The sequence below is a fragment of the Mustela erminea genome, chromosome 18, assembly GCF_009829155.1.
Source record: "Mustela erminea isolate mMusErm1 chromosome 18, mMusErm1.Pri, whole genome shotgun sequence".
NCBI classification, from domain to species: Eukaryota; Metazoa; Chordata; class Mammalia; order Carnivora; family Mustelidae; genus Mustela; species Mustela erminea.
In genome coordinates this window covers 36,737,462-36,761,956 of record NC_045631.1, presented here as the reverse complement: position 1 = coordinate 36,761,956, position 24,495 = coordinate 36,737,462, and the positions used below count along the sequence as shown (strand labels likewise).

The 24,495-nt window shown below is 56.7% G+C and overlaps 1 long non-coding RNA gene across 1 annotated transcript; it reads left to right on the top strand.

Annotated features, from left to right (window-relative positions):
- The first annotated feature begins 12,567 nt into the window (after nt 1-12,567).
- On the top strand, nt 12,568-15,806 carry LOC116577946. Its single transcript, XR_004280679.1, has 3 exons — nt 12,568-12,711; nt 14,186-14,275; nt 14,683-15,806. It is a non-coding gene; the product is annotated as an uncharacterized LOC116577946 (long non-coding RNA).
- Nucleotides 15,807-24,495: the final 8,689 nt, after the last annotated feature.

The following is a 24,495-nucleotide window of genomic DNA, read 5'->3' as shown; positions in this document are numbered from 1 at the left end:
ATCTTGCCCTGAGAGAAATAACATAGTGCTTAAAGGAGTAAAGCTCCTCAGAGGGAAGAATTGGGATTTGCCAGAAAAACGGCCTTCTGCTCAAGTGTCATCAGCTCTAAACTACTTCCCACTGCTGTCAAAGTGATCTTTCTAGAGCCCTAATCTGGCAAGTCTCTCCTGGCTTACAGCCTTCCGGTGTCTCCCATGGCCCTTGGCATAATGTTCGGGCTCCATAGCATGGCATTCAAGGCCCTTCTCCACTTAGGTCCTCCCTGTCTCCCATCCATCCATCCATCCATCCAACCAACCATCCATCTGTCCATCCAATCAACCATCCGTCCGTCCATCCATCCATCCATCCATCCATCCATCCATCCATCGGTCCATCTGTCAGTGTAGAACAAGGGCCCCGTGGTCAGAGACCTGAATTCCAATCCTAGCTCCACCATTACATAGCTGTGTCACCTTGACACATTACTTAGTACCTCTAAACCTTAGAACCCTCATCTGTACATGAGGTTAACAATAGCACTTATTTCCAAAGTTGCTGGCGGGTGAAATATCACACGTGTGCCACACTTAGCACAGAGACAGGCAGTAAATATTTGACTCCATTAACTGTTATTACTGTAACTGTTATTGCCCAGGTGAGGCCCTGGGCCACAGATGATGAATAAGATGCCAGCCCTGTCGTCCAACATCTCCCAGTCCAGGGGAGACCCTTGGCTGGTGGGGAAGCTCTGTTCCATTTGGTGTGCACAGGGATGGGAACAAGGGAAGGGCATACCCCCCCTCCCCATTGGCCCCAAAGCCATTCCTTGGTCCCAGACATGCAGCACCGCTCAGGACAGGCTCAGACTCCCTGCCCCGTGCCTTGATCTTGGCTTGTTGGCTCTGCCTAGACCTCCTTTTCCACCTGTACGACCCCACCCTCCTTAAAGGGCCCACTTCATGGTCACCTCCACAGTAGGTTTTTCTGTGCCTATTTCCTCACTCCAACAAGAATTGATTCGTCCTTTTCCTCGGTTTTCCTAGTATCCCACTTACATCCCTTGTAGCTGAGCACAGGGGAGGGGCAGGAGTGGCAGTGGAGAGGGAGAGTAGATGGGAAACCCAGCCCTTGCTCTGTTCACTGAGCCTCACAGCCTGGTGTGAGGCTTTGCTCCCCCGGAGGAAGGTGCTTTGCTCCATTTCTCCCAGAGGGGACCGCTGGGCTGAAAACAGCCCCTCCTTTTCTGCTGGGTTACGCCCCAGCTATGTGAGAGTGGGGCTGTGATATATGTGCTTGGCACACAGTGGGTCCTTAAGAAATGTGCAGTCACTCAGAGTCCAGGCCAGTGGAGGCAGAGAGGGATACGGGCAAGCACAGAAGTTTGGGGGAGGACACCCCCCACACATCCCCTCCATTCCCACCCCGCCCAGCAATCTCTTTGGTGGATCCCAAGCCTGATCCCAAACCTGCACGTGCTAACATGCAGATTCCCCAGGCTCAGCCCTCTTCTGGCCCCACCAGCCTTGGTTTCTGGGTCTGTCTCAACACTGCAGGTGACGGTCACTCTGCCTCCCACTGAACTTCCCCAAGGGCGGGGCATTCCACTTTGGGTTTTCCAGTGTTGTTGACAAGCTCTTCCTTCCAGGGAACAGTTTCGCTTTTCATCTTCATTTTACAGATGTGGAAACTGAGGCGGGTTGGGCTTGCTCTAGATGCCTGTACTAATTGGTGGCAGACTAGCGCCCCAGACCCCAGTCAGCTGCTTCCCACCTCACACTAGAGCCTCAGCTTCTAAGGGCAAGCAACACAGGGCTGGAGGCAGAGTGACAGCATGGACCTCTGGATGTGTGTGTTGGGGGGGTGGGGGAGTGGGAGATGGCTTCCTGTTTTGCAGGTCCAAACAAAGTGACCTTAGGACTTAAGAAATATCCCTGGGCCTCAATTTCTCCATCTGAAAATTGGAGCTGCTGCTCATTGGATGGTGGTAAAGATTTCATGAGTTCCCCAGTTTTAAAGAGCTAAGCACAAAACTGGCACATAGTAGGCGCTCAATTAATCCTGTGACTGGCACATAGTAGGCGCTCAATTAATCCTCACTTGTTTTCTGTGATTATTCGACCTCTGAAACCCTGGATCTCGGCGTGGACTCCCGGCCCCGCCCGCGCAGAAGCCGCTCGTCGTGGGACAGGATGTGGCTGGTGCACAGCAGGGAGGAGGCAGGAGCCACGGGGCAGAGGAGAGGGCGGCGGGAAGATGGGAGTGAAAATCCCAGAGGTCCGGAAGGCCGGGAGGAAGGCAGGGCACCGGCTGGAAACCGCGGCTATTTGCAGCGCTGCCTTCGGGCTGCGGTCTCCCGGCTGGCGCTCGCTGCCCCGGCCGCCCAGCCCGCCGCCCCGCCCGGTGCCCTCGGCCACCCGGGCACGGCCCCGTGCTCGCGGCCTCGGCGGGAGGACTAGGGCGCGGCAGCCAGAGCCCGGACGAGGCCGACGGCGCCGAGCCGGGCGCGACCCCGGAGGGCTGCATGGAGGCGGGTGCGAGCCGGACGCGAGGGGCAGGGGCGGGCGCGGGGGGCCGTGTGGCCCGCGAGGCGGGTCGCGGCCGCGGCGAGGCTGCTGGGGCGCCGGGTGGGCGCGCAGGATTGCTAAAGGCTGCGGTTTGGCGAAGACCGCGGAGCCGAGAAGAGCAAGGGCGCAGGAAGGAGGGAGTTTTTTAAAGCTGAGGGCGAACAGCGAGGAGGGAAACACGAGAGGAGGGCGGGCGGCGGGCAGGAAGCTGACGTTTCCCGAGCGCCCACTCCGTCCGCAGTAGGAGGGAGGATGGGCGCGGGGGGCGGCGGGCTCCGGGGCGCCGAGCGCCGTGGCTCAGGAGCCCCAGCGGCGGAGGGGTAGGGCCGGGATTCGAACCCGGTGCGCTGCTGCCGCGCGCTCTCTCATCTGCGCGGAGCCCGAGGACGCCGGTGGGCGCGGGGTGGCGGGGCCCGACCGCCGAAGAAGCGGAGCTGGGAGTGGAGGCGGCGGGGAGAGGGCTTTGGGGAGGGGTCGTGGCTGCCCCGTGGGGACGCTTGAGGAGAGGAGGCGGGCGTGGGGCGGACGATCTCTTCCACCGCCCCCATCCCCCACCGATGACGCCGCAGGGGGCCCTGCAGCTGTCTTTCCCGCGCCCCTTCAGCGCCCCCATGTGGAAGCTTCTCCTGAAGTCTGGTCTCGCCTCCTACGACTCGGAATTGGCGGGTCCAGGCAGGGCAACCGCTGGGTCCTGGTCCCCACGGCCTGGCCTTTGGCTCGAGGGACAGGAGGGGGTGAGGCTCCTTGGGCCGGCAGCCTGGTACTTCTAGGGGAGGGCAGTGGAGCGGAGTAGCCCGGAGAGTGTGACTGTCACCACCCCTGAAGAAAAACTACCGCAGTCGTTGAGGCTACGCTGGTGCATTGGGTCAGGGATCCCTGGCTTACTAAGCACCTCTCATCGCGGGAGTTGCCCCAGAGCCGAGAGCAAAGAACCACACAAGCATTTATAGCAATTTTAACTCAGTGTGAAAAGTGCCATGGAAGGGGCATTTGGGGAGAAACCAAGATTCCTGGGCCCCCTTGACTCCCACGGATGGAGCAGGCACCCTTCAGACGTTTGTCCTTAGATAGGACACTATGGGCTTGGGAACGTGGGTCTCTGCACCCAGAGCGCACAGGAAGCCGACAGAGCAGTTGCCCTCTGTCCCCAGAGGTTGTGGGGGCCAGATACCTCTGTCCAGCGTCACCGAGGACATTTGGGCCCCAGCCTGCCTTGTTTTTGACATTTAGACCCTCAGTTAGGCCCGGAATATTTCTGGAAGGTCCTGAAGTTATTGCTCAGTTTTAGAAAGAAATTCTCAGAGTTTGGAGAATGATTCAGAACATTCTCTGACCTCACGCTTATGGTCAGACACCTCCCCCACCATGGAAGGCACATCCTGGCCCTGGGGCCCCTCTCTCTGTAGGAACTGGCACCCACTCACATCTTTTTTTTTTTTTTTTTCAGTTAGGCTCAGCAAGGAAAGAGAAATACATGGTGGGAGGTATTTTGTCCCCAAGAAAGATTCAAGTCAAGAGTAAAAGCAAAGCAAAGCGGCTAAGAATGAGACTCTGGGGGGTCTCTGGGGGGCTCAGCCAGTTAAGCATCTTCCTTTGGCTCAAGGTCATGATCCTGGGGTCCCTGCTCAGTGGGAAGTTTCCATCTCCCTCTGCTCCTCACCCTGCTGTCTTCACCCCGCTAGTGCAGCACTCCCTCTCTCCCTCTGTCGCTCAAATAAATAAAATCTTTAAAAAAAAAAAAAAAAAATGAGATCCTGGGTTCAAATTCTAACTCCAGAATTTTTCCCTCTGTGTGATGTCAGGCATCAGGCTTTAACCTTTCTGGCTTTCTGGGCTTCATTTCCTTTATCCCCAAGGTGGGGATCATAATATATTCACTTCAAAAAGTGCTGAGATTTTTAAAAAAAGATTTTATTTATTTATTTGACAGAGAGATACAAAGTGAGAGAGGGAACACAAGCAGAGGGAGTGGGAGAGGGAGAAGTAGGCTCCCTGCTAGTAGGCTCCCTGCTGAGCAGGGAGCCGGATGCAGGACTCAATCCCAGGACCCTGGGATCATGACCTGAGTGGAGGACAGAAGCTTAACGACTGAGCCATGCAGGCGCCCCTGCTGAGATGTTTAAATGAGATAATGCATAAAACAACTTCATGCAGCTCCTGGCACATTGTAAACCTTAATAAACGGTGGCAATTATTATTGCCATTAATAATATAATTAAGCAATAACACTCATCCATGTTTTATGGGACAGCCCAGATTAAGCAAAGTGATTTCACACATTCCCTGATATTTTGCCATCAGGTTGAGACTCTCGTAAGAACAGGGACTGGGCTTCTCTTGTTGGACTAGCAGTCCATTCCCTGTGGCCAGGCCACTTGATCTTAAAGATAGGGTTCAGAAGCCTGAGAGCTGAGGGAGGCGTGTGAAGGCCCCCCTTGCTAAGGGATGGGGGTTCAGGTCCTGCCCCTGCCTCAGCTGTGGAGGGCGAGTGGAGAGAAGTGCCTGCTTCTTCCAGAACCCTTTATGTGCCTAAAGGCACCCAGAAGTCTGAACCCATTAGTGGGAGAGGAGAAGCTCATGTTGTAAATCGGCCTTTTCTTCCTGGATCTTGGTTAGCGAGTGTGGGAGAAAAGTGAACAGCTAATTGAAAATATAATTATAATGCACTGTCTTTTGTCTACCCAGTGGAGCCTCCAGACCCCACTGTCTGCGGAACAGTTTGCTTCTCTAGTCCAGGAGGGCTCTGGAGCCAGCCATCCGGAGACGGCACCCACGGGTTGGGTAATGTGGCTGGCTGGGGCTCGGCGAGAGGTTCAGGACTGAACCTCGGTCCCGCTCTCCCTGACCACTGTCCGGCATCTCTGAGTTCTCAGAAGTCTGCTGAGTTCAGGGGGAGCCTGAGCGGGCTGCTAGGGAATTGGGGAGGGAAGAGAGGAGGCCAGTCTGGCGAGTGCAGATATTACCCCGCAGACACTGGGGAGTCACTCTAAGCTTCAGAACAAAGGATTTATGTGGGATTTTGGGTTTTTTCCCTTCATGGGTTCCCAAAGCCTTCTACCCTCAAATGAGGGGACAAGAAGGAGGGGTTGAAGTGGGGAGAAGCTGGAGACCGAGAAGCCTGTTAGGAGGTGATGGTGATAGTCTCAGGAGGCATGGGCTGGGACGTGGGGGGTGTGTGTGTGTGAAGGGAGGGCGTCCCCAGGTCTGAGCTCCGGAGGGACAGAAAGGGGAGGCACTGGGATGATGAAGAGGAAGAAGAATAGGTTCTGGAAGGGCGAGAGCTGCTGGTGAGTATCAATTTGGACAACCTGATAGTTTAAAGTATTTCTGTCCACAGGGTAGACCAGGAGGGGCTCGGAGCTCAGGAGACAAGGTCAGAGAGCTTTCAGGAGGTCAGTGTACAGGCGAGTGAAGCCAGGGGAGAGCAGGGTAACACAGGGAAACCAGGAATAAAAAGGCCAAAGCTGGACATCTGAGCAGCCTCACTATTTAAGGGGCAGGTGGTGGATGGGGTTGGGGTGAGGTGGCAAGAGAGACTGCGAAGGAGAAAGTAGAAAGATGGGTGCCCGGGAGAGAGGAGAGGTACAGACATACAGATGAGAAATGCTTATGAAATATACTATGGATATGAAAGAACGTGTATGATTAACACCTGGAAAAAGTAATGCAGAGTCCACGCAGGTGGCGGGTCGTAGTACCTCCGGGATGGGCAGCAGGCAAAAGCGAGTTCCCATCACCTATTTGATATCCTAACATTACCTATTTTACGAGATCTGTGCATACATCTCTTTCACAATTTTTTTGTTTTGTTTTTATTTTTGTTTTACTTTCACAATTTAAAACAAGATAGGAAATACTCGAACTGTCCATTAGCAGGAGAATGGATAAGCCAGTTGTGGCATGGAACACTACACAGCAGTGAAAATGAATGCATTGGAATGAATCGGATAAAACTCATCAGGTGTTAAGCCGGAAAAAGCAAGCCGCAGGAGGATCTCTGCGGTATGATTCCATCAGTGCAGAATTTAAAAACATGAAAAATATAGATCCATATTATAAATGGACCCATATACATGTAATGTATATGTATATATATACACACACACAATACATAATCATGTAAAATACTCATGGGAATAACTGGTACATGCAGGGGAGAGCTTCCCTCTGGGAGGGGGAGGGGATTGGCGAGGGGACACAGGTGGTTTCAGTTTTCTCTGTAATGACTCATTTAGTAAGCGAGGTAGGTAGTGGACATTCAGGTTTGTTGTACTATTACCTGCACATTTCTATGTACCTGATATAATTAATACATTTTGAAAAGCCAGAAAAGTAATGGGAAAAGCCAGGGGCAGGGGAGGAAGGGTTTTAGGAAAGAAGGGAAGGATGGGGGCACTTGGGTGGCAGTTAAAGCAGCCAGCTCTTGGTTTTGGCTCAGGTCATGATTTCACGGTCCTGAGATCCAGCCCCGAGTCGGTCTCCACGCTCAGCACAATCTGCTTGTCCCTCTCTCTCTGGTCCTCAACCTATTGATGTGCGCCCGCTCTCTCTCTCTCAAATAAATAAATAGATAAATAAACTCTTATTTTTTAAAAGAATTTATTTATTTATTTGACAGAGAGAGAGAGAGAGAGGATAAGCAGGGGGAGAAGCAGGCAGAGGGAGAGGGAGAAGCAGGCTTCCCTGGGAGCAAGTAGCCCAAAGCGGGACTCGATCCCCAGACCCTGGGATCATGACCTGAGCCAAAAACAGTTGCTTAACCAACTGAACCACCCAGACGCCCCTAAATAAAATCTTAAAAAAAAAAAAAAAGCAGAGGGGAAGGGCCAACAGTATGAAATGTGGCAGTGAGCCCTGCAGTGAAAGAGGACTACAGGCGGACCCCGGGTTGCACTGGGGCCAGAGGGTGCCCACCCGCATTGCTGGCCTGGAGGCAGAGGCTATGCCTCAGTGTTCCTGCTAATAGCCCTGATATGATGGTTCTGAAACTCCACTATCAGCCAGTGGTCACCCCGGGGCCCCTCACTGCCTCTGGGACACGGGACGGAGCCCTCAGTGTCTTTGATGTTGTTGCGGATGCTACAGGGAAGCCATCCTCATCTCTCACCAGAGAGTAGATGCAGGTAAGATCCCTGGAGAGACCCCTGGAGGACCCCGGGGGGTGAGGGGTGACGGTAGCCCTGCCAGCCATGCTGCTGGAGGCGTAGACTGGCCCTGAGGCAGGGGGATGACCAGGCTGACTTCGGCAGGAGTCAGCGAGTCTCTGGCGCCCAGGGGGCGGGTGGGCGAGGACAGTGTTGAGGCTTGAAGGTTTGAGGAGGCAAAAGCCAAATCCCGGTGCCCAGGCATGGAGAGTGGGCGCTGCCCAGGCTTGGCAGAGAGCGGGCTGAAAGATGCAGTGCCAAGGTGGGGAGAGGGGCTGCCAGGGCTGGAGATCAGAGGAATGGAGGGGGGAGGGCCCAGGCACTGTCAGGGCTTGAAGTAGGAGGCTGCCGGGGGCAGGGTTGGGAGGGGAGGGCGGAGAATGGGGGATCAGTGGAGCCAGGGGTGGCCAGGAGGAAGTGGGTAATGCCAAGGGAGCAATGGTAGAGAGCCGGTGCCAGCTTGGGGCTGGGGGCTGGAGGCGGGGGTGGGCTGGGCTGAAGGCAGTTGTAGAACTTACTCTTTTCCCTTGTTCTCATTCAGTTGTGCAACAAAAACCAATGCCTTTGTTGGTGAGTTCTAAAACCTCTGTTGGTGAGTTTCAGGGTGCACAGGGGTCATCTTTTCCCATCCCTTCTTTGCACAGATGGGGATAGTGATGCCCACAGTGGGAAGGGAGGCTGGCCTTTCCAGGGCCACCAAGTGCATCTAGTGAGGGACCTATGTGTCCAAGTCTGTATCAGACCTGTGGAGTACTGGGTGGGGGGTTGGGAGCTGGGATGGGGGTTGCCTGAGTGAAGGTTTCCAGTTTTGGCCAAGGAAGCCAGTGGTCTTGTTGGGGTGGCAGGCCAAACACATTGAAACCCAGCCAGCCATAGAAGGCCACACGCACTGCTGGGGCAGAATTCTGGGACAACAGTGAAATGAGCTGGGACCTTTTGGAAGAGGGGGTCCTAGGGAAGCTGTAGCTTTAGGAGAGTTCAAAAAAATGGGGCGGGACTAAATTCATTAAGAATTCATTTTCAATGGAAATCAAATGACCTACATGTACTAGAAAAGACTTTGCTGGGCACCTGGGTGGCTTAGTCATTAAGCCTCTGCCTTTGGCTCAGGTCATGATCCTCAGGGTCCTGGGTTCGAGCCCCACATTGGGCTCCCTGCTAAGCAAGAAGCCTGCTTCTCCCTTTCCCACTCCCCCTGCCGTCTCTCACTGTGTGTCTCTCTCTGTCAAATAAATAAAATGTTAAAACAAACACTTTGCCGGACAAAAACACATCCTATAAGGTAGGATTATTACTGGGTGTCTGGACCTGACATAGGTTCCTCAGCTGTCCTAGGGGGTCAGGCCGTGGGAATCCTGGTCTGCAGGTAATCCCGAGGCCTGTAAGTCTGTCAGGGGACACAGCTAAGGCCTTTCTTTTAATTTTCTTCAGCTGTGGGCCCAGGAACACATGCCATCAGCCAAGGACAAAGGTCATTTGGGAAGGGCCCTTGGAGAATGTGGATCCCCCTCTCCATTTTACAGTGGAGCAGACCGAGGCCCAGGGAGAAGTAACATAATCGTCCATACAACCATTTCTTCCCCCAATATTTCATTTATTTCCAAGATATGTCCGGAACCTTGCATGTGAGTGGAGGCCCACTTGGCATTCTGGAAGGGCGTTGGCCTAAGCGGGGATGCCTCAGAGGGGAGGGAATGCTCCTAGATGAGTGCTCAGGGGAGCTGGCCTGCCTGAGCAGAGCGGTGGGGATCGGCCCTGTTGTCCTCTGGTCAGGAAAGAGGCCCAGTGGTTGCCTCCACCTCAAGACCCGCCCCCGTGGTCCATGTGGCTGCAAAGGCCTTTGGAAGTGCAGCCTGCTGCTGGGGAAGGATAGAGTGTCCAGCATCTGCCAGGGGATGCAGGATGGGACCCATTTAGCCTCCATAGTCATCTAACCCCCATGACTCAGGCCTGGCCCTGCCCGTGGAGGGCAATGGGCCAGCCTGAGCTCATCACCACTGCCCGGAGCATAAGTGGTAAACAAGCTCACCCTCCGCCTGCCGCCCCTGAGAGGAAGCAGGAAAGGGTGAGGTGGGGCCCCCCAAACATTCCACCATCTGCATAACACACGTCACGGGTGTCCATGGGGCCTTGTGTTGGGCTCTCGAAGGTGGGTGGCGTGTGGGGAAGTGTGTTTGCCTTCACGCATGTCCCCAGTAGTGCTACGGCCCACCTTTTCCAGGGGTCAAGTCAGCCAAGGCTCATGGGGACCATTCCACCCCCTGCCAGTTAACTGCCGGCCATGTGTTGTTGGCTCATGAGGCTGGGCCTGAAGGCTAGGACTCCCCACGGAGTGACACCTGGGGTGACCCGCTGGATCTCTGTTTCCTGGCCTTCAGGCCTCATGGCTCAGACCCATGTGCTGGGATTGGGTGGGTGGGTTCCCTATGGCTTCTGGGAGCTTCTCAGAGGTTGCAGTTGCTGTGGGCCCCCCGGCTCCTTCTGTCCCTCCACCTCACTCTCTCTCCTTCTGTCCTCCTCTGCTCCCTCCCTCCCTCAGGCCTTTCTCTGTCTTCCTCCTTTTCTTTTAGACCCACTTTCTCCATCTTTCCTCCACCTCCCCTCTCCACCAAGTAATTGGCATTACTCTTGGGAGCCGCCAGATGGCAGCAGTGCATCGCGGGTCCCATACTTGCTGAGGGCTCCTTGCGGGTGTGTGGGGGGGCCCACCCAACCTGCCCCTGCCGCCAACCTCACCCTTCACAACACCCACACCCTGCCCAACACTCCGCTGGGACTTTAGACATGGAGGAAAACAGAGCAGCAGACTCCGGGCAAGGCTAGGGGTGGGGGCCTGGAGCTCCCGGAGCCGCTCTAACGTCCCCCGCAGGGTAGCACCTGGCCTTTGCTCCTGGAAGCCGGGAGGGCCTGGTGAGCATCCCTGCTTTACACCTGAAGATGAGAACCGAAGAAATGAAGTCACTGGTCCAAGTTGGGACCAGTTTCTGCCTTTCCCTTTGTTTTATATACCTTCCCATTGTCTCTTCTGACAAAGACGCAGCCCCTGTCTGCTCTCGGGGAGCCCCCAGGCTGATGGGAAAAGATAGCCTTGTCCCAGGAACCACAGAATGGGGGAGACAAAGTGGTAATCTTCTGGGGCCCCTATTGGTTTTGAGCCAGAGCTAGGTGAGGCAGTCGGGACAGGGTTCCTGGAGGAGGCAGGGACCAAGAGCAGGGGAAGGTAGGCTGAGTAAGGGCAATGTTTTCCAGGCAGCTCTCAGGCCAGGAGCTGCTCAGTGGACTTCATGTATGGGGAGCAGCTGGGGTGGGCTGCTGCAGTCCTGGAGGCAGGGGAGGGAACCACGTTGACCCTAATTTGGGCCAAGCTCCTTTACTGGCCCATTGCCCTGCCCCACCCCCTCAGTCCCTGCCCCGCTGGGAGGCCAGCAGTGGGCTGGGGACAGGAGGTCCAGGGTGGGGTCCCTTCCCCAGGGCCCCGAGCAGGATCCTGAGCCGGCTGTGGCAGTGCCCAGGAGCCAGAAAGGAGCCACCGCCCCCCACCCCCTTGGGCCCCTCTGTAATTAGGGCTATTTTTAGGCCCCTCTTCCTTCCTATTTCAGGCCTCTGGACTGGGCCGGAGAGTGGGCTGTCCTGGGGCCGAGGGCTGGAGCCGCTAAACTGGGCCGTGGCGTGGGAGCTGCAGCCACAGTGCAGACCACAGCGGGGGCGGAGTCCTGGCGGGGGAGGGGAGCCAGGACGTGGCCAGGCCTGGGGCAGGGCGGGGTGTGGGTGGAGCTTGGCTCCTCTGACCCCTCCCCGATCCCCTCACTGCTCTGCCCCACGCCGGCCCATCCCTCTGTCCTGTTGCCCCCAGCCCTGCTGGTTCCAGGCGGTGAGCCCTGGGTCCGCATCTCCGCGTGTCAGAGACTGTGCAAACCCAGCGCCCTGACAGAGGACTGTCACCCTCGGAGAGGGGTCTCTCTCCCTGGGTTGTCCATAGCGACGACCAGTGTTTATGGTGGGCTGACGGTGTGCCGGTACTGTCTCAGCACTTAACCTGTATTAACTCATTTACTGTGGCCAACAACACTAGGAGGACTGTGCTATTTTATCCCTATTTTACAGATAGGAACACTGAGGCCCAGAAGGAGCCCATTTTCCGTGTACCCGGCTTGGTCTCGCATGGCCTGCGAGACCATGGGAGCATTGTCTCGCAGGCACACATTCTTGTGTCAGGGAGACATTCTTGTCAGGGAGCATTCTTGTCTCTTCAATGGGGTTAAAGACAGGGACCCTGAGAGACATGGTTCCCTTCTTCCTGTCTTTGCAGGCTCCACACTGAGGGGAGCCCAGTCAGGCATGGCTCCCGCTGATGATCGGCCTGTCCACCGTCCGACAGTCCGTGGCCTGTCCTGCAGGCGGAAGGGTGGGTCTGGCCCAGCTGGTTCCAGTTAGGCACAAGAAAGCTGGCGAGGGGTATATTTAGCCCTGGTTTCTGGAGGAGCCAGAGGTCTTTCATCCTTGGAGGCGCTGGCCACAGTGGGACTCAGGCTGCCAATGCTGGGCTCATGGGCTGTGGGGCAGGCAGGCTTCAGGGCAGGGAGTGGGGTCAGGGAGGAGAAGGGGCACATCCTTGAGGCTGAGGGGAGAGTGACCACGCTGTCCAGGGCAGCCGAGGTCTGGCTGCTGCGCTCAGGATGTGTTTCTGTAGGCCGGAGGGCTTCTGGCGGAGGTGTGGGAGGTATGGGAGGGGAGGGCCGACCCAGGGTAGACTGGCCCAGGCCCAGCTCAGGCCTCACGTGTCCACGGCCTGGGGCTCATTACCAGAACTTTGCCCTCTTCGGGGGTGGGGGACTACTCTTAGGAGGGGTAGGCAGGGGACAGAGTTCAAGGAATAGGAAGGGTGGGGGGTAGCCTCTCTGTTCCCTCTCAGCAGACTGACATGTTTGGGCAGAGATGTCTGGAGACAGTGGGAGGGCTGGGGAGCAGGTCCACGTGTGCAAGAGAAGAAGACAGAGGCATGCGGAGGGGCCGCCATGAGGTGTGTTCAAGTGTGCGGAGGGCGCACACCTGTTTGACTCAGTACCACGTGTCCCAGGACAGCGGGCAGTCACTGAGCACTGTGTGACCGGGCTGCCAGTCTGCGATGCCAGGCCGTGGCGGGGCCTGTGGCCGGGTTTCGGTGGCGATGCAGGGCTGGGAGGACCCATGGGTAACCGTGGCCTTGCTCCCCCATGGGGGAGCGGGATGGCTGGTCACCCTGTTTCTGGGGGGCAGCGGACCAGTACGGTGGTGACTGAGGGGCTGTGTGATTGTGTGAGGGTGTTGGTCTCTGTGTGTGTGACGTGGAGACACATGTGTGGGGGCAGTGTGGGCCTTTGGCTCTGAGTGCGTGCCTGCGTGTGTGTGTGTGTGTGTGTGTGTGTGTGTGTGTGTGTGTAGATTGTCACGGGCTGTGTGTGTGTGTGACTGGGTGTGTGAGGGCAGCCAGGCCAGCCACCACCAGCCGGCTTTCTATTGCAAACAAGACCCGTTCCTGCTGAGGGTCATGCCCTATTGTCCTTCCGGGGACCCCCACCCCAAAGCCGCAGGCCCTCTGGGCCTGAGGGAGGGAACCCTATGGGTTGTAAGCATCTGTCTCTCCCCTAATCCTCTCACCCCACTCCCTCCGACCGTCCCCACAGACGGCAGGCTTATACCTGCCCCAGGGCGGGAGGCAGGGGAGAGAAAGAGGAGCCTGCCCGCCTGCCCGCCGCCCCTCTGTGTCTCTGCGCTCAGACAAAGAGCTCACCCTGGTCTCTGTGGGCGTCTGGGAGACGCTGGGGGGATTAGCTGCCCGCGCCGCCCTCTCCCCACCTCGTGCCAGCCCACCCGGCTGGCACCAACACCTCGGAGCCCAGGGGCGGTGCCCTCACCGCAACCTCTCCAGCTCCGAGTGTGTGTGTGTGTGTGTGCGTCTCCTCCCCCAGAACCTGGTGGAAGCAGAGGCACAGCCCGTAGAGAAGCGGGTTCTGGGGCTCACACCTCCCACTGCGGGTCGGGACTGGGTCTCCCCTTGGTTTCTACTTTCCCATCAGCCAAGCACGGTCCTACCAGGTCCTTGCGGCACCTTCGTGTCTTTGAGTACCATTCCTGGCCCTTGTACCCCGCTCCCACTGCTGACTGCGCCTCAGACCTTCCAGACCTTTCCATTTGCGTTCCTTGGGGGGAAAACCTGATGGGGCCGGTTGAGCCTCAGAGTAGGGGGGAGAAGGGAGTGGGCACCCATGCCATGTCAGCGTCAGCGTTGGGTCAGGAGGGATGGGCTCAATGGAGGAGACTTGGGGAATGACCTCAGGTCTCCGCTGCTCACTTTGGATCTGGAGAGCTCTTGTGGCTTCTCCATCGGGGAGGGTGAGGGCATGGTTAGAGTCACCGGCCCACGGCTTCGAGGCTAACCTTTGCTGTGTTTTGTGCAAAACCAGACGCGATCCTCCAAGTTTTCATGTTAACTCTCACTGGATTTTTCTCAACAGATAAGAGAGGGATTGCTTCTTTTCCCGTTCCACAGATGTTTAGACCGAGGCTCTGCGACACTAAAGGATTTCCCCGATGTCCCATATCTGGTGAGCAACAGGGCCAGAATGGACCCCGGGGTCTTGCTCTGTGTCAGGAGAGCCCCTTCGGCCTTCACGTGGCTGGGCCTCTGCCTCCTCTGTACCTTGTCCCTACCACTGCCGAGGAGTCTGCTTGAGAAACCTGGGGATGGAAACAGGTCAGCGGCACCTGGGGGAGACGACCCGGGCCCTCCCTGAATCACACCCCACCCTTAAGCAACAGGGCTCCATTCCATGGACAGTTCTCGCCGTCCCTCCCAGGCGGCTGTGGCTATTTGTGGAAACTCCCTTCCTCTCCCTGCCGACTGGGTCGGGATCTACTTTGTCCCAAAGACCTCTCCCAATTAATGTTTTCTACAAAAATGTGATTCTGGGGGTCTAGTCCCCTCTTGCTGCAGGTGTCTCCTTTCGTTCAGTCTTTAGGGGAGGCCGCAAGGCACGGACGCCTTCCCACCTGCGAGAGTAGACTACCAAGAAGGAAGCTTGATTTCTCAATGGCTGAAAGACGCTGTGGAGGCTGGGAGCTGGCGCAGCACCTGGAAAATAAATCATGATCAACACACGGAGAGGGACATACAGTGCATACAGAGTGGGTGGGTGATATATGGAAGAGGGTGAATGATTGCACAGGTGAGGGGGCGGGGGATGCATGGGGGCTGTGGGCGAGCAGGTAGGTGGGTAAGGAAGTAGGTGGGACGTGTGGATGGGTACGTGGGCAGAGTTTGAATGGACGGGTGGGTGCATGGGTGAACGGTTGAATGATAGATTGTAAGGTGGTTGGAGGATGGTTGGATGGAGATGGATGGGACAGTGGGTGGATGGTGTGTGAGCAGATTTGTGGCAGGAATCTTGGAGCCTGTAGGTGCCTTTAGAAGACCGGCTATACACAGGGAATGAATTTTCCATGGTTTTGGCCAGTTCTCAATCATTTGGACTGATGGAGAGAAACCATGTCATGGAAGAATCTAGAAGATGCTGATTGGACTCAACCCGATTTATGTCATACTTGGGAGGGTGGGAGTGAGCAACGGGCTCTCACCTATGAAGTCTGAGGGTCTGTGCATTTGTGACCTGTCAGTCACACAGGCAGATGTGGCTTGTCTTGGGAGCCCAGCTTGGACTCTTCTCTTGCTCGCCGACACTTTCCTTGCTCCTGCGCTGGGAAGGACGGCCTCTCCTCCCAGATGGACACAGAGTGCCGATGGCACTGCCATGATTCTCCCGCATCTGTCTCTGGTGGGCTCCCTCCTCCCCCAGAGTCAGGGAAAGGTGACCAGACTTTCTGGGGGTCCAGTGTTTCTTTCAAGTTTTCTTGAGGGTAGTCAGCACGGAGAGGCTCCGAGTCATGGAGGTTGGCCTGGCAACTGCCAAGTGGTGTGATGGGGTCAGGAAATTAATAGCAGCAAAGCTCCCCTTACAACAGAAGGGGGACAGTGGCGAAAGCTCCCTGAGCTGTTCCCTGGAATGAGGGGAGGCTACCAGGAGCTGTAGCAAGACCCAGAGCGCAAGGGTGCCTGGGTGGCTCAGTCAGTTAAGCGTCTGCCTTCAGCTCCTGTCATGATCTCAGGGTCCTGGGATCAAGTCCTGCATCGGGCTCTCTGCTTAGCAGGGAACCTGCTTCTCCCTCTCCCTCTGCTTGTACTCTCTCTCTGTCGCTTTCAAATAAATGAATAAAATCTTTAAAAAAAAAAAAAAAGACACAGCACTCAGATGCCAGGGCCGGGGTGTGCTTGGCAGGGGGATGGCTGGGGTGGGCTGTGAAATCATTTCTCTGTCCCACCCCAGGTACCAGGCCTCTTCTGGCATTCGAAAGGACTCTCTTTGGCCCTTCTCTTCGGGGGGAGAATCCCTGGCAGAAGGGGGAGTCTGGATTGCCCTGCTTTCTGTGACATTAAAGGAGCCTCATGCAGACTGCCTACTGGATACCAGACACTTTGCAGACGGTCCCACAATTTCCTTTCAAGATAGGGAGAATTTCCCTCCATTTTACAGATGAGGAACTGGGCTCAGAAAGGCGGAAGAATGTGCCCAGGATTATCAGTCTAGGAGGTCATAAAATCAAGGTTCCCCTTCAAGCTGGCCTGGCTTCTCGGCCTCATGCAGCCTCTCATTTCTGAGACCTCCCCTCCCCCTCCTGGAGTCTCAGGTCCAGATGCGGGAACGGGTCTGAGGAGCCCCAGCTTGAAGGACACATCAAGGAGACACAGGAGAAGACTGCAGAAGGACTTTCTTGCCCACTGGATGTAGAACTCCGGAGTGGGCAGACGAGGAAGGGCAGAAAGACACGATCTTTAGAGGAGGCCACCTTGGTGTTCCCAGCACAGCTGACTTGCTGGACTGAGACTGAAGATGGTCAGAGGCTATCTGGAGAACCACTCCCCGCCCCCCACTGCCACCGCCATCCAGTGGGGCCAAGAGGGGCTGGAATCCCCTGCCTGGGCTGGACTTGGGAGTCTTGAGGGAGTTTTCTGAATCGGAGGAAAGGCAGATCATGCAGACCGGTGTTGGACAGAAGCTGGGTGGTTCGGAGCCCATCTCTGGATGCTAGAAGTGGGTCTGGGGGAATGCCGGGTCTCCGGATGCCAGAAGTGGGTCTGGGAGACGGACAGGGAGACGGTAGCTGCAGGAACCATGAGGGAAGCCAATCTAGACAGTCCCTGGGGCCAGAAGGCAGCCATGCCCCTGGGGATGCTGGGAGGGCAGCGGGGCCAGCCGGAGGGGATGCTGGGAGGGCTGGGGACCAGGTGGCTCAGGCCCCCGGCCAGTTGAGCAGCTGGGTGGAGGGCTGGGGGCTAGGCGCTGGGGCAGGGGAGGGTGGAGATGGGAGGTCCAGGTGGGCCTGAGCAGAGGGCGGCCCCTCCTGTGTCTCCCCTTGTCCCGCTGGCCTCCCTCCGCTCTCTTTGATGCTTCTCACCACAGACTTCAAACAGGCTGCCCTGTGCTTCCACAGCCATCCATAATTAGGGCTTCTCTTTCGCTTCCTTCCCTGCTCTGATCTGGCTCTGGCTCTCCTGTAGTCTTTGTCTCTCCACCCTCTCCCCTTCTCCCTCTTTCTCTTTCCCTCTGCTCCTGGTTCTCTGGGGCTCAGGTTCTAGACTTGTCCCCCAGCCTCCCCAGGCTGCCGTTCTGCCCTCTCTCCCCTTTGATCTGTCGCAGTCTCTTCTCTTTGTCTGACCGTCCGCTTGGGCTTTTCTGTCTCCTTTGCTGTAGCTTTTTTCCATCTCTACAACCTCGGCCTGTGTCTCTCTTTTCCCTCCTTCCTTCCTTTTGAAGTGATCTGCACCCCCTTCTCACGATGAAGCCTGCCCTCGGCTGTGCCTCCCGGGGTTGAGACTGGCCCTGGGACAAGCCTGTGGGCTGTCAGCTTCGTCCCCGTGGGAGCCCTCTGGGCTCTCAGCATGGCCCTGGGGCCTCCCACTCCTCCCTGGACTTCCTTCAGGCCCATCCCAGCTCTGATTTTTCTGGCCAGGCTGACCTCCCTCTCAGGGGCCGTCTTTGTGACCCTACGACAGGTGATGCCTTGTCCATTCTCTTTCCTGGGAGAAAATTCACTGTCTCAATGGGAGACTTTACAAGGCCTGGAAAATAGGGGATGAAGAACCCTACAGATCCCCCAGCACTAGGGCTTGGACTGGACCTGGAGCCCTGCTGGGGCCCAGGCATCCCTGGCTCTATCAGGCATAGAGCTTCCCTGCGCCCCGACCAGGGAAAAGGCTCCCACCCCCTATGTCCAACCCCCCAGGGCACCTGGTGTCCCCGACTCAGACCCCCTTGGAGAGACTGGCCTTGAGGGGTAAGCCTTGTGCAGTGAGTGGTCTGGTCTGTGGATAGACCCCCAGGGCAAAGGCAGACAGGTTGAACCCTCCCACGATGCTGCAGTTCCGGACTGGCCCTGTCCTCCCTGGCCTGTGTCCCAAGGACACCGTGAGGCGGTGATAATGAGAGGGGTGTGACTAACCTCTAGGTTGGACATGATGTTTGCCAGCTAACAGTGCCCTTCCCTGGTCATGTGGGAGCCTCCTGACCTCCACTATGGCTGGGGAATGAGATGACCACATCCTTTTTACAGAGGAGGACTCCCGGGGCCCAGGGATTTCCCAGGTATCCCTCCAGGGCCCCTCCTAGAAGGCGAGGGCAAGCTGGCACGGCAGGGGACTCAGAGCCCCATGGGAGCTCGGGCTCCAGACCATGGGGAACAGGCGGGACACCTGGATGGTTCTGGTCCGTTCTACGTTCTAGGCCAAGATGGGTGCGCACTGGGTAGATGGGAGCTCAGGAGTTGTGGGGATATACAGGAACCCTAATTTTAGGCATTTCGGGACAGACCCCAGGAAAGAGCATGCCTGGAGTATGCCGGGGGGAAGGGGTGGGATCAGGAACTCAGTGGGCTGTGGGGGGAGGTACCCCCTCAGAGTTGGCCAGACCTTGGGCAGAGGGGGCTCAGTCTGGCAACCCAAAGATGTGTGAGTGTGTGTGTTCATGCGCAGGACGGTGAGGGAGTGTGTGATTATGTGTGCATGTGTGAGTGACGCGGTGTGCGTGCACGCTCGGTGTACTTGTGACACTATAAACAGGCGTGCGAGCGGGTGTGCTTGTGTGAGTGAGCCTGTGCAGTTGAGGGAGCCTGTCTCCAGATGGGAATGAGGAAGAGGGACTGTGTCCGCCAACAGGTCCCCAGTGTGTGTGTGTGTGTGTGTGTGTGTGCGCGCGCGCGCGCGCGTGTACTGCCCCGGGGTCTCAGATGGTGTGCAGCGACACAGACACACGGACACCCACAGATATGAGCAAAGAGCTGTGAGAGTCTGGGCCCGCGTGCGCATGTGCCGGTTCTCTCCCCGTCTTTGGGATTAGCGCACCGGGCCACCCACCTCCCTCCCCTTTCCTCTTTCTTTCTCCCCTCCCTACTCAGCCATCCTTTGAGGACCAAGCGCTGGGACCACTGCCCACTTCCAGAAGCACCCTGGGGACACTCTTTTCTCCCTTGGCTGGCAAGAAGGGGAAGCAGAGCCCAGGTTGGGGTGGCTGGTTCAGGAAGGACGGGCACGGAGGCCCCTATCTCGGTGAGGCCAGGGAGCGAGGAGAGGAGGAGGACAGTAGCCTCCTGGCCTCCCCCTTCCCCGCCAACCCAAGGCCCAGTGTGGGAACGGGAACAAGAGAGATTGTTCTGTGTCAGCGTCTGAGTCCCGAGTGTGTATGACCGTGGGACCATGCGGGGTCAGGGAGGCGGCCCTGGCCTCACCTGCCCTGGCCTCTCTGGGTCTCTGCTCCTCCCTTGTGAAGGCCTCTCCTCCTGGTTCCAGCACCTGGCTCCCTGCGCCTCACCCTCTCCCCTACCCTAAGAACCCTGGCCTCTTCTCCCACCTCTGCTGACTTGGCAGGGCCTCTGGTCTGAGGTTCTTGGCTGGGAAGAAGTCTGGAAGAGTGAAGGAGGATTTTCTGTTTTTTTCTTTTTGCCTTTAGAAATTGGGGATTTGGGCTAAGGTTGGCGTGCTCACCCCAGACAGACTTGTCTGAGCACACCTCTGCAGCAGGGAGGGACAGGTCTTTCTGTCACCATGCTCCGGGGTGGGGAGACTTGGGCAAGAGGGCAGAAGAGCACCAGGCCCAAGACAGGCAGCTGGTGTTCTGCGGAGCCCCCATGTGAGGGAGGAGGAGCAGCCTTGGCTGGGGACCCCTTGGTTTGATGGGAGAGACAAGACACACCGGATGCCTGGAGAGCTGGCTCCACGATGAGCCGTCAGCCAGAGCCTGGAGACCCACAGCAGGCCTGGGCTCAGAGTAGCCACACAGTTCTTTGGATGAACGAAAGGAAAAAAGGAAAGCAGGCAAGAAGGGAGGACACCAGAGCTGGAAGGGACAGGGGGACAGATGGAACTGAGCTGTGAGGCTCTGGGTGGCTGGTTCCTGAAGGCCATCTGAAGGACACAGAGACCCCGTTTCACCCTGGAACTTTGCATGCTGCAGCAGCTGGCATATTTGGACCATAGGGGGGCCTCACTAAGACCCTGGCTCCGAGCCCTCCAATTGTCCTTCCTTCATCGTCTCTTCTTCCCTCTGCCTCAATCTCCCACTAATATTCTGGGGAGACTGTCTTTTCGGCATCCCAGATGGCTGTGGAAGGGCTCCTTGCCTGCCTCAGTGCAAAAGGGTGGCGATAGTGGCCAGAGCCACCAGGTCATCTCTGTGGGGGCAGGTGGGATGGGGAGACTGCTGTGGGGAGCTCTGGAGAATGGAGCCCCTGGGGGTATCTGGGGCCCACCCATTCCCAGGTAACCTGCTTGGCTGCAGCCTCAAAAATGAGGCTCAGAGAACCCCAGAGATGAGTGGGTGAGTGGGTGGAAGCAGGCTCCAGGCCACTCCCTCTTGGATGATTCCAGCACTGTGAACCCACTCTGCCTTCCTGTGCCCTGCTCTCAGCCCCAGGGGCCTTGTCTTGGGAATCTGATGGGGGAGGAACAGCAGGGTAGGGAGGGGGTCCCAAGACCTGAGACTAGTTTTCCCCCATCACCTGGAGACACAGGGGGTAGGGAATTCACATCCCCATCTGACTGTTTCCAGTTTCAAGGAAGAGGGAAGTGGTGGGTGTGACCAAGGATAGAAGGATCCAGAATTAAATCCTGACAGTAGATAGGCCCATTCCTTCCTTTCTAGAAGGTCAAGGTTCTGGAGGACTGAGAGTGGGCTGGCCCTCCGCCGGACACTTGAGTTTGTGAGCACTTTATAATTCACACATTAGTACACCTGATCTCATTCGGAGCCCAGGGGGTGCTGAGACGCAGGCGGGAGTGGGCTTCTTTCCCTCACTTTGCAGGTGAGGAAGCTGAGGAGGAGGCGCTCCGGCAGTTCAGGAAGAGTGCCAGGTGCTGGGGTCAGAGGCCCATCTTTTCCACTCTGCCTTATTTACCACATTCAGGAAATCATTCGGTTTGGTCCGTAGAGCCAGGAAAGCCTCAGGTCCCTTGTGGGCGCGTTGTGTCTGCCTCAGACCAGGGGGAGTGGTTGGGCTCACCTCAGCTGAGTCCAGACCCCTCCCCACCCTAACAAGGCCATAGTCTCTCAAGTTCTGTCCTCCCCCGCCCCACCAAGCCTGGGCACTCAGTCTCCCTTCTGGGGAAGAGGCGACTTCTCTCCAGGGGTTGTGCCTAGGAGCCCCAGCCAGCATCTTGCAGCCCTGGGGCTTGCTGGGGGCAGGCAGGAGGCATAGGGGCCCAGGCTGGCCCCAGACAGGGCTGCCCCTCCATGAGTGCGTGGGTGATGCCAGTGGGAACCCTTTGATCTGGTGCCATCTTACCCAGAGCCCAGAGCCAATGCAGCCCCCTGCTGGCGGCTGGCCAGGCCACTCTAGGGCCTATTTTTCTCTGGGTGACAGCTCCTCCTCACCCTGGCCCCTGGTGTCCCCTCCATGCCCTCCCCCAACAACTTAGACACCTCAGTTGACCATCTCAGGACCCTGGGTCTTCCCCCTTCCTGCTCTGTAGGGAGCTCCCAGTGGAGGCTTCACCAGCAGGCACATTACCCAAAGGACCTCGTGGAATCTGCAGGAGACTAGGTGTGTCCTTATGCCCCATTTTAGCGGATGAGGAGCTGAGGCCCAGGAAGGCAGAGTGACTCACCCAAGGTCACACAGCAACTGGCAGAGCCCGGCTTCCGTCTGTCAGGCTCCCAGGCAGAGGGAATGTTACAGAAGGAGTTCAGAGCTTGGGAAGGGCTTTGAATGCCTCACTGAGGAGCCTCCACTTGATTTTGTAGGTGGAGATTTTCCTGTTTTTAAATAAGAAATCACAAAGCAAGAGCAGAGAGCCAGCCTGCCTGGGTCCAAATCTTGCTTTGAATATCCTCGCTGTACGACCTTGGGCAAGTTACTTAACCTCTCTGTGCCTCATTTTGTTCATCTGCACAAGGTGAACGGTAATAGTGCCCAGGCTTGCTGTGAGGGTTAGGTGAGTTAATGAGCCTGAGCACTTTGTATTGCCTTGGCATTGGTAACTTCTGAGTGGTCCTTTCCCTTTCTGACCACCCTCTCCCCACCCCCCTGCCATCATCCTCTCTTTGAGGAATGAGAGACACTGTCTGGAGTGAGGAACTGAGCCTGTGAGCTGCTGTAGGCAGAGACCCTCATGTGTCCTGCTGGCTGCCCAAGGCCTGTGCCTTTGAGTCAGGTGGGGGCAGGGAGGCAAAACAAAAGTCTGGAGTGACCTGAAATAGCCTTTCTAATGACTACATGTGGCTCAGTTCGCAGAAGAGGCATGAAGGGGATGCCTCCTGGTCCGGGATGTCAGGGTAGAGGGTCTCTGGGTGCTGGGTGAGGAGGAGACGGGGCGGGCTTCTGCCAGGAGGGCTGAGAGGGAGGGAGGAGTGGGCTGGAGAATGATGGGGGAGGCTGGAAGGGGACTGAAACCCACCCCTAGGCGGGAGGTTGAGGGCAGGTCTGCTGGCAGAGGAGGCCCGCCAAGACAGAAAGGTGGAGACAGCGGCCACCGCCCAGGTGGGGAGATAAGTGTCTGGAGGAATCCCAAGCCACCCACACACTATGTCCCCTAATCCCGGCTCACTCCTCCGGAGGCTGTGGCTCCAGGTCTGCTCCCTCTCATCTCTTAGGAGCCCACCCCCTTGCCCCCGGCTGGAGCCAGGAGGGGGGCTGTGGACAAGGAGCAGACGGAGCCCCCAGAACACAGGGTGGTCCCCGGGGTGACCCAGCTAGAGGGGCGTCCCAAGGCCTGAGAGGCACATGGCCTTTTTTTTTTTTTTTTTCCAGATTTTATTTATTTTTTTGACACAGAGAGAGAGAGACAGTGAGAGAGGGAACACAAGCTGGGGGACTGGGAGAGGGAGGAGCAGGCTTCCCACTGAGCAGGGAGCCGGACACGGGCTCGATCTCAGGACCCTGGGACCTGAAGGCAGACGCTCAATGACTGAGCCACCCAGGCGCCTGGGCACATGGCCTTTCCTGATGGTGGCAGGGGGCAGCAGGCTGAGGGGGCAGGTGGGATCTCAGCTGGGATCCCACTGGCTATCTCCCAGTGGCAATTAACAGAGGAACAACTTGTTTTTTTTTCCTTCCCTCCCCACTCCTTCCTTCCCTTTATTCTTTTTCTACCGCCGAGCACTTTGCCTGGCGTGCAGTAGGCATTCAACGATTATTTGAATTAATAAACAGAGCTAGAAGATGCGGAGTCTACGGTTTCTGCTAATGACCTAATGCCAGGATCCTGTGCCTTGGGCCGTGTGGACAAAACTCAGGGCAGGAATTGGGGCTGGGGTTGGTGGCGGGCAGGGGAGGGCACTGAGACAAGATGTAGGGGTGAACTCTAGGATAAGACCCAGAGGGGATGGGCCTGTAGTCTGTGTCTTTTCTCAGCAGCTGGGATTGGGCGGAGGAAAACAAGAGAAATGGGTGAAGGACTGGACTGTGAAATTAATTAATTAATTTTCACAAACAAAGCAGATAAATAATTGGACATAAAATTCCAATTATGTCCCTTGAATTCAGAGCTTCCCACGCTGTAGTTGTGGGAACATCTCCATCACAGTTTCTGCTGTATGGGATCTTTACACTTAAAGTTGACAAATTTGGTATCAACCCACATTTTTTTTTTTTAAAGTAAACTCCATACCCAGCATGGAGTCTGACCCAGGGCTTGAACTCAGACCCTGAGATCCAAGACCTGAGGTGAGATCAAGATTCAGCTCCTCAGGGGTGCCCAGGTTGCTCAGTTGTTAAGCGTCTGCCTTTGGCTCAGGTCATGATCCCAGGGTCCTGAGATCAAGCCCCACATCGGGCTCCCTGCTCTACGGGAAGCCTGCTTCTCCCTCTCCCACTCCCTCTGCTTGTGCTCTCTCTCTGTCAAACTTATAAATAAAATTGTAAGGAAAAAAAAAAGTTTCAGATGCTGAACTGACTGAGCCACCCAGGTGCCCCACACCAACCCACTTTTTATTTTTATTTTTTAAAATTTAATTTAGTTTTATTTATTCATTTGACAGACAGAGATCACAAGTAGGCAGAGAGGCAGGCAGAGAGAGAGAGAGGAGGAAGCAGGCTCCCTGCTGAACAGAGAGCCCGATGCGGGGCTCGATACGGGGCTCGATCCTGGGATCATGACCTGATCCCAAGGCAGAGGCTTTAACCCACTGAGCCACCCAGGCGCCCCTCAACCCACTTTTTAAACCTCGCTCCTCTACTGCTTACTGGCTATGTGACTGGGGCAAGTCCCTTGACTTCTCTGTGC